Genomic DNA, 20446 nt, shown 5'->3' with positions numbered 1-20446 from the left:
CGTTTTCCATGTCCATTGGTCCACATGTTCCTTACTTATTTGACCTTGAATTTTCTCATAGCACTTCATGGGGAATCAAACCCAGCAAGTTAACGAGCAAACGCTTATGCAAGAACACTGCTAAAATGGATTCTCAAAATGTCCTGATGTAATTGTTCTCAATTATCAGGCAGTACAAGACCTGAACAATAATTGACAAAGGCACACCCCTTCACTTATACCTTTTCTTTTAGTTCTACACCCCTCCATTAACAAAATTTATTTTGCGGGGGATATTAATTCAACGAATTTGCTTGTGTTTACATGAGTGAAAGTTATAGACAAAAGAAGAATGTGGGGGGTATCTGTACTCCACTGGCACATGTTTAGTATTGCTTATTTTTCTTGGCCTAGTGTTACTAGTTTCATTGGATGGAATCCATTTAATTTATTGTTCTAAGCTCACCTGAGGAATTTTTTTCTTCAAGCACCATTTTTTTTAACTGGATTATTTTCTTCACAATAAGACCCGCATTAGGATGATATGTTTAACAGAAATTGCAAGAATTTGTTTAAGTGACACAATTCATAGATTGATAACCTAACACAACAATTCTTCTCAAGTGAGTGCTTTAGTTTCAGAAGCCTCCATGAATTAAAATGTTATTTTGCCTTCGCTTTTAATAAAGGTAATACAAATTTCAATCTGTTTGAGCATTTACATGGGTATTCTATATTTGTCTAGAGCAGGGGATCAGAAAAGAGTTACCTGTTCATTAGTTTTGCTTTTACTTTGTTAAATATAAGGACACATTTTGCTCTTATATTCTTGAATATGTTGTTTACAATGACAGCTGGTCATAGTGGCAGACAGCCATGTGATACTAAAACAGAAGTGGAATTTGACACTCAAAGAAAAAATATATCTAACATTCGATCATCAGCTCAAGTATGGAATAATTACTTTGTGATGATTAGAAGTGATCTATGGATTTCAATGAAAGTAAACCAATAAAAACCAACACAATACCTTTATATTGATATTTAATCATTACTAATGTCATCATCATAGACATTCTGAACATAAATACCTTAAACAAAGGTCAACCATATGATATTATGTTTCCATGTTTTTTTTCTAGACATGCATGTTTAGGCAATTATTCTTTGTGTGCAGTTCTGATTATATTTTAACTACAATTCCAGGTTAAACATTTGCATTCCAATTATAAATTGCATGCATGCAACTTTTTTTACTATACACTGCAGTAAGAAGCTTCCAACACCTAAGTGTCAAATTCCAAATTATGGATGATATTATTATTATTGTTATTGATATTTGTTTAAAGATATTGTATTGTTTATTATGTAATTTGCTATAAAAGTGGAACAGCAATAGTTTTTTAGTCAATTTATTTAAGTGCAATAGACATATTTTCAAGAACATAGAATTGCATACATGTGAAAACAATTCTGTTGGATACACAAATACCTTATCATTTAACAGAAATATGGGCACTTTAATTTTTTTATTACTTTAATTAAAAAAATATGAAGATAAATGAATGATCAGGGCTCAAAACTTACCGTCTGATTAGAAAATAATGTAAATAACTACTGAGCAGTATTAGTGAAAACAACGCATTTAAAAAAAATAATGGTCAATGAAAATTGTTATTAGTATGTTTCATTATTTTTAATATAAAAAGTAAACAAAACAAAATCGTCTCAACAGGTAGAACAGAAACCGAAGTCTTATTAATTCAGTTTATCGTAAACTGACTGGTTATAATTGTTATTTTCATAACGCCTTCGACATTATTTTGCGGTACAAATAATGAAAAGTTATTATCATCATTTTCCGGTTCATCATTTTCAAAAAGAATTTCAATTTCATCTTCATTTAAAATGCATAAATTATGCAGTATGCAACTTGCAATGACTGTTTTGACAATGAACTCTATATCCACCATATCAATAAACATAAGTCTGCGAAATCAACTCTTTAAACATGCCAAAGCTGTTTTCCATGAGGACACGGGTGCCAGAAAGGGCTTTGTTAAAGTTCACCTGTTCCCTTGAAAGGTGACCATTATCGCTAATGGGTGTCATCAAGTATCTAGAAATCGGATAAGCTCCATCTCCTTTTATGTGATTCATTCCAGTAAACCCGGGAAGTGCAGCAAATAAAGGCGAATTACGGAAAACGCGTGCATCATGCACCTTTCCAGGCCACCCACAATACACATCTGTGAAACGCCTGTCTCCTCGACAAACAGCTTGCAAGATTATTGAATAGTGTCCTTTTCTATTGAAGTAGTCCGGAGACCTTTACCCTGGTGCAGAAATTTTTATGTGCGTCCCATCTATTGCCCCCAAGACTCCAGAAAGGAAGCCTTTCTTATTTTGAAATTCATCAATCACAGTCTGCTTGTCATTGTTTGATGGCCAACATATTACTGTCTTAAGAAGGCTGTCACATAAAACTGTCAGCATTCTTCGGTTATGCCATATGGTCTAAGAAAGTTGACTTTGATACGTTAAAACGATCTGCAATAGACCTTATTGTCTCTAAATTACCCAAATACCAAAGCGTCATTAGTAAGTCCTTATCCAATGGAACTTGTTCACGATCCCCAGTGGCAATCCTTCTACGAAACTGATCATCAGCTGAAATTCTCTCCAGAACTCTTCGAAAAGTACCCCTTATTATGCGAAAAAAGGTCTTAAAGTCATCTGGGAGGTACTGAGGTACGGTGACTTCAACGTCGTTGGCCACTTTTGGGACATCATCTAGAGCTGCATCTGAAAAGAAGCCAAATTTCTAGTTATTAAATGGATTTAGTTAAAAGTCTGTTATATTGCTTTGATTACGTCAAGCTTACTAATACTTTAAAACTCAATATGACTTTTGTGCTTATAGTAATCTTTATTACTTGGTTCAGAGCATTTTCAATTCAGGACCCTAATACAACCCTGTGCCATTAAAATTGCAATAATTATCTAAATAAATAACAAATTTGAGTTTAGATGTTTGTTTGCATGGCTATGTAAACATCACAGGACTGAAGCATGGTGCTTAGATGTTAGGGAGTATGGGTACACCCCTTTGGGTGATACATTATTTAGCATCTTTATCGTTTTTATAATTAATGAATTCCGACTTTTAATCCAATAAATAAAATATTTACTTTAATTGGTAATTGTCAATAGTTAATACTTGGTGTATACATTTAAACTATTCACGTCCCGAGGCCGAAATTACTGTTCTTTATATTGTCTGAATTTAGTTAGCCGAAATAACATTGAATATAACAAGTGAATTCGTTAATAATGGTGTAATAGATATTTCACAATACGAACATTGCTGCACATACAGCAGCGAATCGTGGCATTGTTTCACTAGCCTTATCAAAGAGCAAGTCCATTTCATTTTCTTCAAAAAGCAAGTCATTTATCATAATGGTTGAATTAATTCCAATAGATACAAAAGAAATGTACTAATAATCTAAATAAAGAACTCATGCATCATTATTGAATTTTCAGCTTTAATGATGATGAGGCCTTTTCCTTCCACTTAAAGCGGGATTTAGCCATCTCCGCTTTTCAGCCACGCCTGTTCAAAATAGTTCCCGTGATGCAATTTTTACCACAAATATATGGAATTAATACCACACACATATTTTGAAAATTATACAACACATATATCAGAATTATAACACATATATATCAAAATATTGCATACAAATATGAACTTTTAGAACATATATATGAAAATATCAAACATAAATATGAAATTATACAACATACATTTGTTATGCAATACATATATCGGGTTTTACCATACATATATGAATTTATACAACATATATATGCAATTATACCACACACAAATGGAAATATAGAACATATATTCAAATATACCACATAAATATGGATTTTACCATATATATATATCAATTTATACAACATATATATGCAATTATACCACACACAAATGGAAATATGCAACATATATGCAAACACACCACATACATATGGAAATATTGAATTTTGCAATGTTTGACACGCCATAGGACTGTATATAATATATATGTATATATATATATATATATATATATATATATATATATATATATATATATATATATATATATATATATATATATATATATATAATCGCGAAGTAATCATTCAGTGAGTCCCCTACTGTAAAAATATTGTGCAGACTAGTGGTGAAAGTCTTGTATGATTGAAGTTGTCATTTTCATATTAAGAAACATCCGGAGTATATAATTGCACTGCTCAGAAAGACTAGAGCGACACATCTGGTTGAAAGCACTTAGTCCGTTTGTGTCTATTATGATATTCCATAAATGTTCACGACTGTTAGAATTCACATTACAGAGCAGAGTACGATGATGCACTATATTCGAATTCACTCCATTGCAAAGCGCACATGTATTTATATACGCGGGCATAGTAAGTCGCCCAATTACTCGCAATGTCTTACTACAGAGAGAGGAGAGTGAGGATTATTTTAGCGATTGACCCTAAACCACACACTCAGTGGCAGTAGCAAATCAATATAAATATCACATTATTAAACTACATGTATAAACAAGTTGTTTAAACAAAGGTATTGATAATAATTTGAAAATTCATTTATATTCCAGTTATTGTTTGTACAGAGCTTGTACACCTCTATGTGTGTTTTGTTTTTATATAGAATGATTGTAAAACGTGTATTATTTTAGTTTTCGCTTCCTTGGCGACCGATAATGGGTCAGAAAAAAGAATGTTATTTTTTTAACTGAAAATTGTTGGTTTCTACGCTGTTTACATCGATTTTTTTCCCAATTTGGGAAAAATACCTGTTCCATACCAATTGGGATAAATTCGCGCGAAAACCCCTAAAATCGGGAAAATTCACGTCGTGAAATCTCCCAATTGCGATTTATGATCCATTTAATTGCTTGGTATCAATAGCACAAATCAACTCAAATATTGATTTACATTCGTTTTGGCTTGAACAATCAGTTCTCATTTTAATTGTTACCTTGCAGGTTATACACGTTTGAAACATAAATGATGACATTTTTCTTGAAGTTCCTTTTTGGAAATTTTCAATTGGAAAAGTACCTTTAACCGGTACTTTATAAACAAAGGAAAAAATCACTGGTGTATATAACTATGATTCAAATTAGGGTCGAACCAATGTCTCAGATTTTTCTTTATGCCATTATATTTCAATAAATACAAAAACAAATGTAAATTCAGAAGCTTACTTGTTTTAAAAAGCAGCAGCGCTGGTGGCACGCATTAGCGTTTGGTGGCCTAGACCTATATTATGATTAAACACTACAAGGAAAAATGTGTTGGTACAGCATTCGTTGTGGGGATTCAGACTTGAGTGCACACCAACGGATGACTTACCTTCACTGCGAGGACTTAAACCATAGTCTTCGATGTTTGTAATTCATTTAGCAGCTGGAGAGCGGGGGGGGGGGGAACTAATGCCGAGTATCTGTGAGTTCTTCTTGTATGCTCTGAGCTTTTATGAGTACATATGTACAGCTCAGAGTTTTTCTTGATTCTTCTTGATAACCGATTTTTTTCCATGTACAAAAATTAGGTCTCATTTATGTCTATAAATTAACCTAAAACATCGTAAGAAACACAATACATGTTATCATCGACATCAATCGGCGAGTCATTTGCAGAGAAATACTCGAAACGAAAACTTTACACAACTTGCCACTTGGATTAATATCATAATTATGCGAGTACACCATGTCACATAATAATTTGCGCATTAGTGATATATTTATTATCTGTTTGTGTTTATTTATGCCAGAAAATAGTTTTAGTGGCTTATATAACTGGATTCCAGGAGGCACGTTTCTATAAAATATATCGTTATCAGTTGCAACTTCCTGTGACCCGGAGGGTCAATAGCTGGAAGTTGGATTATTGCAACTAGTTCGATCAATACTAGTATTTCGGATTCGTTTTGGATCCGTTTACAATTATATTCAGATTAGTGAATTTAGATCGGTATCGGGTTTAGTCGAACGCATGAACTATTTTAGTAAAATAAATTGTATATCTCTTTGATCTGCTTATTACTAGTTTGTTTTTGATAGAATATGTAAAATAAGTAAGCGTTCTGTTTTTGTCTATTTGCGATATCATTAAATGTATAACCTTTTGAACTTGAAATAAGGCTGTGTCGGGTAGTCTGAATCACTCATGTGGTATTTTTGGAAGTCAAACAATATTGTAAACAACATGAAATATCAATGTTGGGAATGTAATTAACCTTTCAATTATAAACAAAACAGTAAGGTATCAGGTATCTATGATAATTTGATATTTTTATATGATTGATTAAATAAGTACTATTTCGGCAGTGTATTTAGACTTAAGTGTGCATTGAAATTATATGTATGCAATAAATGCGATCAACATCAATAGTCATGACCATCGTTATGTTTACAACTACTTTAAAAACTAACAAGGTCACTCAATTTATCAATAATATATTCTGAGGTGCATTATTCCAAACCCAGGCTTAATGCATGCCCGTATATGATTGTCCAAAATTGGTTAGTGCAGTTGACACATGCTGATTAAGGACGACACTTTCTGTATTATTTAATATTCTATTTCTGTGCAGTGTCTTCTAAACATATTTCAACATATCCATATAAGCCTTCAAATCTGAGGATCGCGGGTTCAATTCTAAGGCACCGCACCATATGTAAGCTTTTGTCATGATATTATTTCCTCATTGGCCACTCACCCCTTTCATTTAGTCAATTAGGGCAGTTATCTGTAACTGGCATGATTATTTATAATACAGGTAAACCATTCTACCCAGGTAAACGTGTGAGTAGGTTAACTGACCGATCATTTATATGTGACTGAAATACTGTAAAGTAGAGCAAAAATCAAAATACACAAAACAAATAAAGTATTACTATTATATAATCTGCAATCTGGATATTGATTTAGCAGTTAGCATGACATTCTTATTTTTCCATATATTTTGATACTTTTATAATAAAGTACTGTAGATTTAAGAAATATATTTATTAGTTTTATTTCACGTTTGAATGGGACTTCATATTAAGTACATTTTCATTGGGTTTTAGCGTCAGGATTTTAGAAATTGGTTTTTAATATTGCTTAGTACCCCTTTTTCAATTAATGAAACGACGATATTCTGGATGGGGTCTCCAGAGCTGATTGTATATTCATGTAAGTATTTAAAACATAGAAATGAAATCATATTTTGAAGCATAGATTATCTTTTGATTAAGCTAATATTTCATAGAAATATAGATATATAGCAATGTTTACGGCTTTGAAACTGTCTATTAATACTTTATGTTTTTAACATAATGCAATTCATGTTAAACGGCCAGCAAACCAGACATGACGATATGATTCATAAGTATATTCCTAAATTTAATTAATAAACACGTGTCATTAGAGTCCGCCACAAAACTAGTAAAACATATCATTATTACAAGTAACGCGATTTTGCTTACAAGTTGTGTATTTTATATTCTGTAAAATATGGATTTCACTACGATGTCCCAAGTTGATTTCAGAAAATAACTACAAATACGCCCATTGAATTATTGCATTTCTCTGAAATGGCATCGATAAAGAAGGGGATAACAATCCTCCAAGTTCGTTATCTATGATCACTTCACACTGTTACAATTCAGAGTCCAACTCAAGTTTACGATAACCACCACTAAAGAATTTAGTCAGCAAAACCATGCCCATGCGCGATCTCTGCAGATATCAAATTGCCACATACTATATCCTATGTCTGTAACCACAAATTTTATATCCTATATCTATGTTTTTGCAGAACTAGTTTGCCCTACCTGTAACTGTGTCATTCATCATGCAATATTTAAAATGACGCGCCGAAAATGACCACATTGAGAACACGACATGTCGCGTAGGCAAATGTCGTAATTAGATGTCAAAGGTCATATTTTGATATAACACTAAACATCCGGACTGTAACTGTTTCATACAACATAGACATTTTCTAATATTTTTTAACAAATGTCACCCATGTAGAAGCTTCGTGCCGTATGATATACCCTTCACACAACAAAAAAGTCCATGGCCACACTTAGAGGTAAGCTTTAGTTGGCTATAAACAGCGTGTCCAAACTATAAAGTTTTCATTAATTATGCCATTCAAAAATTATTGTCCACAAAAGTTAACTATACTGAGACTGTGTCATATGTCAAACGCGTCCCCTGCATCACTCACACATAAAGGTCAAAGGTACCATGGGGCCATTAAACAGCTTGTCAAGAATGCAAAACCATCATTCATCATGCAGGAAATTTCAACAATGCTAACCATTTTGAAAAAGCATCAGCCTTTGGGTAAGGTTTCACTCGAAAGGCCAAAAGTCGGATGTGCTTCCTATTTCGTTAATTCGTTTCACATGTCATCCGCACACACACTTTTTGTTGTAAAATGACTCAAAGTGATTCAATTATTTTTATTCAGGAAACCGGCAAATCTACTGACCTTGATAATAAGCGATGCAGCTGAATAGAGCAACAACCATACATTTATCATAAGCCATATAATTAAGAAAGTTGCTTACATTTAAAATATTATTAAATTATCCTTTTATTTAAATTAAGGTATGTGTAAAGATAAATATTACGACTTAACTAGAGTGTGTCCGTTCAAAGGTTGCTCAATACTTTTTATTAAATTGGTGACAATGATTTTCAATAGGTACATATTGTTATTTATATTGTAGTATTGTAACAAAATTATGATATAATGGGATAATCACTCCAAACATGTGTTCGTTTTTTGTAGTTTAGTTTTTTACTTTAAACAAATTAAACTGCTTGAGGAGAGCTGCCCCATGCACTAACCAATTTACATTCCTCTTGTTGGTATCTGTATGGAATAATGCATTGTTCACCAAAACAGTGGAAACTAATTATTTCATTAAAAATTTATGAAAATATAATAAAACACTATTATTAGGAGAGATATTATTTTCGCATTCAAAATATCAAGTTGTAACATTTTATATGCTCCATGGCTATCTCTGGTTATCCTCAATATGTACAGACTTTTCAGGTTTACAATGGTTGTTAATATTCAGGCGGTTTCATACAAATATATCTCACATGAGTTACTTTAAATTATATATGTTTTTATGCGTTACTTAAGTTACATCTAGTGGTAGTGTAGCTTTACGTTTTACCGCTCGAGCAGTCCATTTTTTATCTTGCATGCCAAGACCTCAGTCACGAGTTAGTTGTCAAGTTACAAGATTTTTAATATCATGGCTCTGTTGGGGTATTAACGTAATTCAACTCCTATAATTTAACACACTTTTACAGGTATGGATCTGAACAGCTGTTTAACGTTTAAATGGATTTTTTAGGTGCGGTGGGTGGGATGAACTTATCATTTTCAATAACAGGTGTAGGCTATTTACATTGCACGATGTAATGACTGTGATAATATCAAACGTTTAAAACATGGTTGTGTCAGAGACATTTTTAAGCTCTCAATCACTTAACATAATGGTTTTGAAAACACACAAAACATAGTTATAAACCCATGGAAAACGGATCGTTCCACTGGGGTCTTTCTTACAAACATATCAATTATTACTTCAATTTAAAATGCCCCCGTGGAGAAAGAATATAAAAATAACTAATTGGGATCTGTTCTAGTTTATTGTGCTTATTTGTGTACCTTCTAAGCCTTACGACATAACAGACGTTTTATTTAATTGGAATGAATAAATTTTGTTTTGACCTTTAAACTGTTGTCCACTAGACTCATGAGATGACTTTGCGAACTTTACCAAGCTGTTTTGGGGTATCTGTACTGTAACTGATCGTAGTATTGAAACAACCACATTGTTTGTAAATGCGATCTGTCTAAAACGTCCATGCAACATCTAACATTTCAAACTGCGTAACGTTATGACATATTTATTTGTGCAAGTGAAGCTGGATTTTAATTGTATATATGCTGAAACTAAAATATTGTTTATATTTTTCGATCAAGGATACATCATAGAAAATTTCTATGCTCTAAATTTCATTATCATTAACAAAAATGATATTTTTAAATGAATAATTACTAGGTACTGGTATTGTGTTCGTGTTTTCTGACAAGCAATAACAAGACATGCATTTTATTCATTCTAAGTGTTATACTTTATAACCATACATACATATTAGATGCATTTGTGTATAGATGTAAACTAAGCGAATCTTGCTTTATTTTCCATTTGTGTTCATAAGAGTAAACAAAAACAATGGTTAATAATAAAATGAGTTTTGGGATTGTCGTTTGGCTGAGAATCTGTTATTGTTGGTGTCGGTGTTTTTTAGATTTTTTTTACATGGCAAAATAATATATGGAAGAGTAAATAAAAAATCAAATGTGGTATTACAGTTCGTAAAACTCAAGCGAAATCATCATAAACATGATGAAGTTAAAATTCACTAATTATTCTTATATATACATGTATTATATAAACAGATAAAATAATATGTATCAATACAAGTTATAAAAATATGGCAGGTTACCTAAAGGTTGCATAGTTTGCACGTTTTACACACTCTTTATTTGATATGGTGTCAATGGTGGATTTAACCACGTTATCCCCTGTGGTGTTCAGAAAGTAATTACTGCCACGTTTGGTCCACAGAATTCTTGTATTTGTATGATATAGCATCGACATTGATGGTGACAACAGTTCTTCATTTTTTGATCATCAAAATGACCGGTTTACCCAGTTGCATTGCCAAGTCAAATTCCAGTTTACAATAACCACTGCTCAATGAGTCATTGAACAAAAGGACAACGACCAACATTGAGCGTCGAAGACATGCAATGACCTCATCATGTATGCAACGTCCGAGACGAAAGTTTTCGTCTCCGACACATAGCAAATCGCGATCTATCCTCTCTTTAAATGTTCACGAAACGGTTCGACTACATTTTCGCTTACAAAGGCATCGTCTTTGCTGCTAAATGCCAAGAAAACTGCGAATTCACAGTCACCGTCACCAGCTCTTAGACGACGGAGGGCATTTACTTGATTATGTTCAGTCTTCCTTATTCGATTATATCGCACAGATCCGATTATTGAAACAATTATAAAGACATCAATTATTGTTGGGAGTAATGAGGATAACAGAACCACTCGGTTTTTGCGGGCCTCCTGTTCACAAAGATTTTCAAGTTGTTGGGAAACTTGTTGATTGACTACAGATAATACACCATGGTCGTTGGTGCAACGTTAATCACTCACATTGACATTGGTGCGGCTTAATAACCACTGTGTATATTCAGAATGAGAACACAACGAATATCTTAGAGGGTTGTCATTCAAATGCAGTCCGTATTTTGTTTCATTCGACCACTGTACTGAATTTAACATCTGCATCGTGTCCTTACTTAGAAGATTGATCTCAATATGTCCAATATCAGCATTGTTAGTGTCTGATTGATATGAAATTCAATGTCTTCGAGATAATTCCCAGACAGATTCAATGTTTGAAGGTAAATACATTGCGAAAACACATTATGCGACAAGTGTGTTATTTTGTTATAACTTAGGTTGATATATTTTAGTGTTTTAGATAGAAACAATATTTCAAACAAACTCGTGTTATGTGTCATCATGTATGCAAAATTGTTGTACGACAAATCCACTGTGTCAAGTTTTCCCATCGAATGTATTACACTGGGGTTTATGAATTCCATTATATTTCCATTTAGTGATAAAGTGGTGTGATTATTGTCAAAACATAAATTTTTGTCCATCTGAATATCTAGTTCTTTGAGACCAACACCGTTTAATGACACGTTCTTCCATCGAACGTTACACTCGATATCTTCTTTCACAATTGTAATGTTCCTTAAAACAATAGTGCTTCTTTCGTTGCAAAATTGGTTAAATAATACTGTTTCTACATTCCGAAAATCAATAACTTTTTTAATTAATATTTTTATAGGAAAGTAATTCTCAATAGGGATTGTAATTTGACATATAGATTGCACGAGTTTTGGCAGTGTAATTTCACTTATGTCCAGAAACCGGAGGCTTCCACAAGGTTTAGGTGATGGAGAAGCGTCACCAGATAACCAAAACAAATCACTGCCTTGAAACGATATTTCAGTTAAACTGTCACAGTTCTCCGTAAATGCTGTTCTGTTGAAGTCCATAATCATATTATAACTTAGATCCAACGATGATACGTTTCTGTCCTTCACGAATTGCCAGAAGGTATCAGTCAGATGAAACCCGCCATGCATATCCGTTCCAAAACGAGTCAAAGCTAGTCTATTAAGATGTAGCACTGAACTGTTGAAGAGAATATTTAAGAATATATCCGGACTTGTTTGTGTAGAGTCGGACACGTCCAATAAAGTGACCGCATGTAGACCATTCAGTGATCCCGTTTGAAATCTAGAATATGGAATGTTGATTTTTAATTCTTCTAACGTTTTTCAGTTAACAAAGCAGTTGCTTTCTAGCGTTACCCACGCAACAAAACTGATCTCGTTATGAACGTTCAATGTCTTTATTTTCCACCAATTTTCGTCTGAAAATGTTTTTGTCGCGATGTTGACGTTTTTATTCAAGCAGCCGATTTCGACATTTAGAATTTCAGATTCTATAACTTTTGGAAACATGTTGACGCATTTCAATGAATTGTTATTTGTTGTTAAACACAGCGGATTAAAGACGTTGCAAACCTCAATTGTGTATCCAGCAACGTGCAAAAACACAGTATTAAGCGATACAAGCATATATAAAGAAGTCGCCATGTTCACACGTTAAACTTTCAACGACTACTTTCAACCACAATAATAACAGGAAAATATTTCTGAAACGGAAGATCGGTATTTATGTCATCGCAAGTGCAGAATCAAAGCTCCGAGAACTGCTTCATTGACGTAAGTTTAAACCTTTTGTTTTTTGTATAAAATGAGGCGGAGAAGCCTTTTTTTCAATGGTGGCTGTTTTTGAAACATTTTATATGCAAACATATTTTATTGAAATTAAATAATCATAGATTTTTATACCAACGGTTAAACTTTTCACAGTGTATAACAGTTGCATGCATTATAAAATTGTTATCGTATGTTTTAGTTTAACCAAGAATTATATCACTAGATTCGTGTTCAGTATGAAATATCAAAGAAAATTGAAGAAACAGTTTGGACGCTGTTGCTACGGGTGTAATCATACGTGCAAGAAAGCATTCTTATCTAAGCGAATTACTCCTGTCAAAGTTCAGTTAGACCAACTACTAATGCACCGATAAGTCCAACTGAGCTGTTGTACTGAGCATGATTTTTTTGGCTCATGTCCGCAGTTAATATTAGTCAAGTTTCGTAGTAGTATGTTCAATAGTAATAATCTTAGTCAAGCTAATTCATAAGGCTTACTGGATTCTGTTCACGCCAAGAACACCGTGACTACAAAATAAGAGCCATTAATATTAATTAGCGATGTTGCGCAAAATACAACGTAACAAATCGACTGGCTGTATGATAATCAGCAAAACACGATAAACTTCGGCTGGTTCGGTGAATTGGTAAACAAATAAGCAATTAAATAAATCATTAAATCAGCCTAAATACAGCTCAAGACATGAAATCTTATGAAGGTTTTCATGTCATTGCAAATATTTGGGTTGCAATTACCATTTTAAAAGTATGTTTTGTTAATGATGATGCGTTTTACAAGTCACATACCGTGATATATCAGTTTACACGATTGAGCAGCCCGAAATTAACTATGCTTTCAAAAACAGGATTCAGTTTATTGTATTCTCTTTCTTTGCCTATCTTTCATGTCAAGTCACGCACACAAGTTTCTTTAAGGCTGTATATGAACAAGATTTAAAGACTGTTGAATACATAAGCTGTCTGTACAACTCGGAGTTCCTTTGAAAAAACAAAAACGCATACGAAATATCACAACATTTGATATGATTAATTTTGTGTCAGTTATTGCGAACAGTATTTCAAAATCGCTTTACAAGTTTAAACTTCCGCAGTTAAGGTTGTTTTTTAATAAGAAATTGGAGTTAAATATCTTGTGAATATAATTTTTTCGAATAAAGACAGGACCAAAATGAAAATTATTGATGTTATTTTCAGTGATGATTGTCTATCCATTTTGGTAATGTTAAACATATAAATGGTATCATGTTTTAAGCACATAACATCCCTGTAAAAATTGACACGTAATAGAAATAGTCAATCAAAATATGTGAAAGGATAGTACCAAGACGTCCAGTATAATTAAATTAAGTCTATGTTCACTTAATACAACCGCAACAACGAAGAACTAATCAATCTAACAAATAACACGATTTTACTTAGAAGTTGCATAGTTGCCCTTTTGTACACACCAATTATTCGATATATATAAGTGATGGATATCATTACGTTGTTCCAAGTATATTATAGAATATTACTACCACCATATCGTGTCTACTGAACTCTCGTTTTTTTTAAGCATAACATCGATATCGAATGGCACAAAAGTCCTCCATGTACGTGTTGTTTGGTCATTCACATATCCGGGTTAAAGTAAAGCCCACAATAACCATTGTTAAAGAAGTGATACAAGTGCAGAACAACGACCATTTGCGATATATCTTGATATGAAATGGCCTCATCATATTCGTCCATAACAACAAATTGTATAGCGTACATAAAGTAACACACGATTTTTTCCAACTGCGCTCATTAGATGGTATCAGTGAGGACTGACAATTTTTTCACTACAAGAGCTTGTCCGGCCTCCTACATTGGTATTCATCACGTAAGTTTACAATGATTTTCAAACAATAAGAAAACGGCATGTCGGGTTAAGCATTCGTCTCCCTACCTCAAAGGCCAAGGTCACAATAAGAGGACAACTATTACATTTTGCGACAAAATAACTTTTCCAGACTGTTACTCGGTCTGTTACTTTTACAATGAATCATATAATTTTTAAATACTGTTTAACAAATGACACCCATGAGGGCATCCGCGTGCTATACACTACGTACCAACATCATGAAGACAAGGAGACCGAAACAAATCTATGAAAAATTGCAGCGCATCATTGCCACAAAGTCAAGATGCCAAAGAAAGACATAATATTAGTACAAAGCGACTTAAAGGTTAAAGTTGGACCAAACGCCTACCCAGACTGGTCATGGACCGTAGATAGATTTGTTTTAGGAAGCACCACCGACAGAGGGTTATGATTTATTGAGTGCTCTAGAAGCCACCAACTCAAACTCGCTGTACCCAAGGCGACCACAATGACGTTTCCTTGCGCATACATCGACAATGAACATAACTTAGTGCTCACCACAATCATGTTATGAACAATAACATGGATGCCCTGCTGCCATCTGCCGAGGAAGTTCTGGGGGAAAAGGGAGGGAAGAAAAGGCGATGGAGACGACTGAGGTCATGGAGCTCCGTGAAAAAAACGAGAGGGCTGAGGAATGAGAACAGCACATGCCTGGGAACTGCGACACATTACCAGAAAGCGAACAGGTAGTTAAAGGAAAAGATGAAAACGGTCAAGGAAGAGTGGCCTGCTGAGCAATACATCAAGATTGGCAAAGAGATTACCACAGGCAGTGGTAAGAGGCTTACAGAACCCCCAAGGCCCTCCCGAAGTTCAATCAGCCCAAAGCCAGTGACATAGCAGACGATGAGGGGAACCGAGAGTGCCGCAATCCTGAACTACCCGCTTCAAACAGACCCAGCCTCCTTCAGAACGAGTTTAGACCAGAAGCGGGCGACGAAAATCCGTTCATACTTAAGGCATGGTTGAAGAATGCATTGCGCAGTCTGAAGGTAAACAAATCTCCGGGACTGGACAGCGTAATTTCCGAGTAGTTTAAGCACGGCAGAGGAGAGACAAACGCTGCAGCAATGACGGCAGTTTGCCGAAACCTATGGGATGAAAAGAAAATGGCACAGGAGTGGACCCCATCTCTGGTCATCTTCTGCTGAAAAGTTGCAACCTCAAGCACTTTGACAAGTATTGCACCATCAGCCCCGTAAGTAATCTCAGCAAAGTCAAGCTACGCATTATTTTCAATGGATTCAAAAGTAGGGCCTAGGAAATGCTGACGGAAAAGCTGGCTGGATTCAGAGATGAGCGGAGTACAGTGGAAATGCATTAAGAAACACCTGCAACACCGACTTGAGCTATTTCACAGCTTCATCGACTTAAATAAAACTTTCGACTGCATGTGTAACGACGGCCTCTTTCAGGTTATGAGAGGATCCAACATTTACGAAGCGCTAGTGCAAGTAACCCAAGAACTATGCGAACACATCCGCAACGCAGCACTTTTCAATGGAAAGAAGCGGGACTTCTTCAGGGCATCAGTGGGCGTCTATCAGAGATATCTGCTGTTCCCTGTCCTGTTTAACATTTTCTTGGAAAAGATAATGCAGGAGATCCTCAAAGACCATCACACCTCTAACTCCATCGGTGGAATCCTCATTACCAACTTGAGATTCGCTGAACCCTCATGGGTGGCACCAACAGTGAACTCTACGACCTCACCAGCATCAAAGTACAGTTGCATACGGTATTAAAAGTCAGCACTTAAAAGTCGAAGGGCATGGTTAACAACACGATAGACTGAAGTGAGGATATCACTTTGAATGACAAGAAGCTGGCAGAAGTGACCAGCTTCAAGTACTGTGAGAAACCCTTCCAAGGAATGTATCAGTACCGCTGAGGTCCATATAAGAATTACCATGACGACCGCATCGATGAACAGACTGAGAAGATTGTGGACAAGAATTTTTATTTTATTTTGCATTGTAAGGCCCCACTAAGAGGTAATTGCCAAGTAAAGTGTATTTGTCATGGCTCTGTCGGGTATTTAAGGAAATTCCCCCAATATTCACATACTGACACTGGTAAAAATTTATCTTTTTAAATATTCAGCCGTTTAATGCCCCTTAAATTCTGTTGAGGGACGGGGAATACACTTTTAATTTTTTCGATCATGATTTATAAGCTATTTATCTTGTGCGCGTTAATGCCGACACCAATTGTTTAATGAATCAGACGCGAGAACATGAATTTCCAGATTTGTAAAAACCTAAACAAACGATAAGTTATCATTCTATGGACAAAGTATGGACAAAGTATGGACAAAGTATAAAACATTACTTCTTCGGTTCATGTGGCTCTGTTGAGAAATGATACCAAAAAGCATTGAAACCTAACTGGTTCTAAATAAACCTCAGAACTGAGTTTGCCTCTTCTACACATTTTAGTTTAAACCTTTTAGTTTTAGTTCGATTGCATCGAAAGCCTATGGCTTATATAAAGGCTCTCGAGTCCGTTTCTTGGACCTAGAACCAGTACTTGGTGTATTTGGGGGAGATTTAAAGAACGCTCCCACGGTGGGAAACGAACCCGTTAACTTCCGGTCGCTGAGCCTTTTGACATACGACGTTTCATGTACATGTATATTCTAATCTATATATTTTTATTTGATCTTAAACCAGTTGGCAAGTAGAATTCCGGAGCAAAATATGGCCCTTGTGGGTTAATCTGAATGTTAAACCCGGGATTGTTTTGGATTGTTCGGTCAATCATCGGACAAGATGCTCTCCCTAGATATGTCTGCTTTCATTCTGCACCTTGCATAATTAGCTAATGGTGGATAAAACATTAAACTATTTCAGCATCCAATACATTGGGGACGGGTTCCAAAACATACCGAACGGTTGTCGCTTTTTCAGAACATCCCTCAAGCGCGCCTGGTGAAACAATCGTGTCCCAAAATTGATAACTACCTAAGAACGGGCAACAAATGTTCCAGAAGGTTGCGGTATGGTTCAAATAAAAATATCAAATATCCGAGATCATCGCAAAGAGACACTGATGCATTTCGATGTGTAACTTTGTTTGTAGTTTGATATGAATAGTAACGTGGTCAAAGACTAATGTGCGTTCAACAGAAGAATGTTTATACTACATATTTATATACGAGGGAAATAACCAGGAATTGTAATATATGCGTACAACAGGCGACATATGTGCTCCTTATTACAACCCCAAACCAAGGAATCAGCAAATATTTTTGTTTCATTTTCATATGCCCATCTGTGTATGTATATGTAACCCCGAAGGCGCTCTATCTAGTATGGTCGGATCCATTTGTATGTAGTGCTTGTATAAACTAGTACAGTCTCTATCTTTAGCAATTATTTGGATTGCATGCTACATTTATAAATATCGCTTTGTGCCAAATATTATATCCGTTATTAAAGGGACCTTTTCACAGATTTTGGCATATTTTGAAGTTTGTCATTAAATGCGTTATATGTATAAAATGTTAATATATAATGTGGATATAAAAAGCTCCAGTAAAAATTAAGAATAAAATTTAAAAAAGAAAAAAAAGTAACCCTCAACAGGGATCGAATCACTGACCCCTGGAGTCCTGGAGTAAAAAGTCTCCCACTTAGACCACTCGGCCATCCTTCCGGATACAAAGACATGTGTATTTTATACTTCACATAACCAATCCTCGTTGTTTCACAAAATTTAACGACAGCTACAGAACTCTCCAAATTATTAATTCGTTTCGCGTTGCAACGCTTTATAATTTTCGGGTTTTAAATCGTTAAAAGATGCATATAATAGCTATTTTAGAGCATGGTAAATGATCAGTATTACGGTTTCCTCACAAATATCATAACTAAAACGAAAATTTGCGAATCTGAAACAACTTTTTCAATTTTGACAATTTACCAAAACGTGAAAGGGCCCCTTTAAACTACAGTGTATTAAACTTGTATATGTCATGCAAGATTTATTTATGTATGGTCATTTATAATTTGTTTTTAGGAATACACATGCTTATCTATTATTGGTATAGACACTTTAAACATCAACATTTAATGTATAAGGTATAACGTAAATACATAGCATATGATGATTATCCTGCCAAAAAAATAGATGTTAGAAAAGTAAATGTACACAAAAGCCGTTGTATTCATATAATGCGTGCAAATCTCCAAATAATAAACATAGTAAACAAAATTCATGCAATACTATAAAGGAGTTATAAAACCAGATTTTCCTTTACCCCTGGGGTAGGAACATAGAGAACAAATGTTAAAAAACAACTGTTACATAAAACGTCAATTAAGTTTGCCACGTGCTTTCATTAAGACGTAAAATATATGTCATAAGAACCGATCTCGTGCAATTAACATCCGAATTTCTTAAACCCTGCTTTTAAAGGGACATACTTGCGGTATTTTAAATTAATATCGATGCGTGGTAAAACAACTACATTTTCTTATTTTATCTACGAACAATCATATTTAAATCGTACAGAAAATGAATATTTACAATGCAAATATCGTTTTTCGTTGCAAATTTAAGTTTAATTTAATCTCAGCGTAATTAGGCATTTCCTTTTAAATGTTACATCCCTAAGTGCCGTTACCTACATTGCGCATGTTAATAGCATACATTACACATTCGAAGTTCACTTCTACAACTTTTTTCAAGCGCCCGCGATAAGTGGCAGACCGCTAGACGCGTTTTTAATTGCAAAGCATTTAAAAAAAAATGACACCGACGTCATAAGCATCAATGTATTAATAAGATACATGTACTTTAGCTTAATACAGGATTTTGAAAATGAAATACCGTATTAGCCGTAGATATGCTACCCAATTGTCAGTGTCATAAGCATTCTTAGGATACTCATATAAGGAATGACATTAAAATAATCGAAACAAAATTCTTAGCTTATCTTCTAGCTAAAATAAGCGGATTTAAAAATATGTATCTTGTTTCACTGATTTACATTAAATTGTATATGGTTTTATTACGGCACTTATATCAGATGACCATCATATGCGAAGAAAAGTTTGGAATTAATGAAACCAAGTATTAATTAAATTAATAAACAATCTGGATTTATTGGACAAAAATGTTCCAACTAATATGGGGTTTTGAAACACTCCATTTGACAAGTTTTGGATTCCAAAATTTGAAATGCAATTTTTAAAATGTTTTTCTTTGCTAAACAGAACAATTATAGTCAGTTCAATTAAACTAATTTGACGCCTTATTTATAGATAAGCATGAACATTCTACAGAAAACGTGTTGCTTATTATTCTACCATATACATTCATATAATAATCACACACGTATAACTATATCAATACAAATCATAAAAATAACAGTGTTACTAAAATGCTGCATAGTTTGTCCGTTTTACACACTCTTTACTTGAAACAGTGTCAATGATTGATTTTACCACGTTGTCCCACGAAGATTTCAGGATGTAATCACCGCCATGTCGTGTCCACAGGATTCGTGTGTTTGTTCGATATAGCATCGCAATAGAGGG

At 34.3% G+C, this 20446-nt stretch overlaps 1 pseudogene; it reads right to left on the bottom strand.

The window, feature by feature from the left end:
• Nucleotides 1–1847: 1847 nt before the first annotated feature.
• LOC127872111 (uncharacterized) lies at nt 1848–15371 on the bottom strand (annotated as a pseudogene).
• Between the last annotated feature and the right edge of the window lie 5075 nt (nt 15372–20446).

This window comes from Dreissena polymorpha, chromosome 3, assembly GCF_020536995.1.
Source record: "Dreissena polymorpha isolate Duluth1 chromosome 3, UMN_Dpol_1.0, whole genome shotgun sequence".
Taxonomy (NCBI): Eukaryota; Metazoa; Mollusca; class Bivalvia; order Myida; family Dreissenidae; genus Dreissena; species Dreissena polymorpha.
This window is presented reverse-complemented; position numbering and strand designations above follow the sequence as displayed.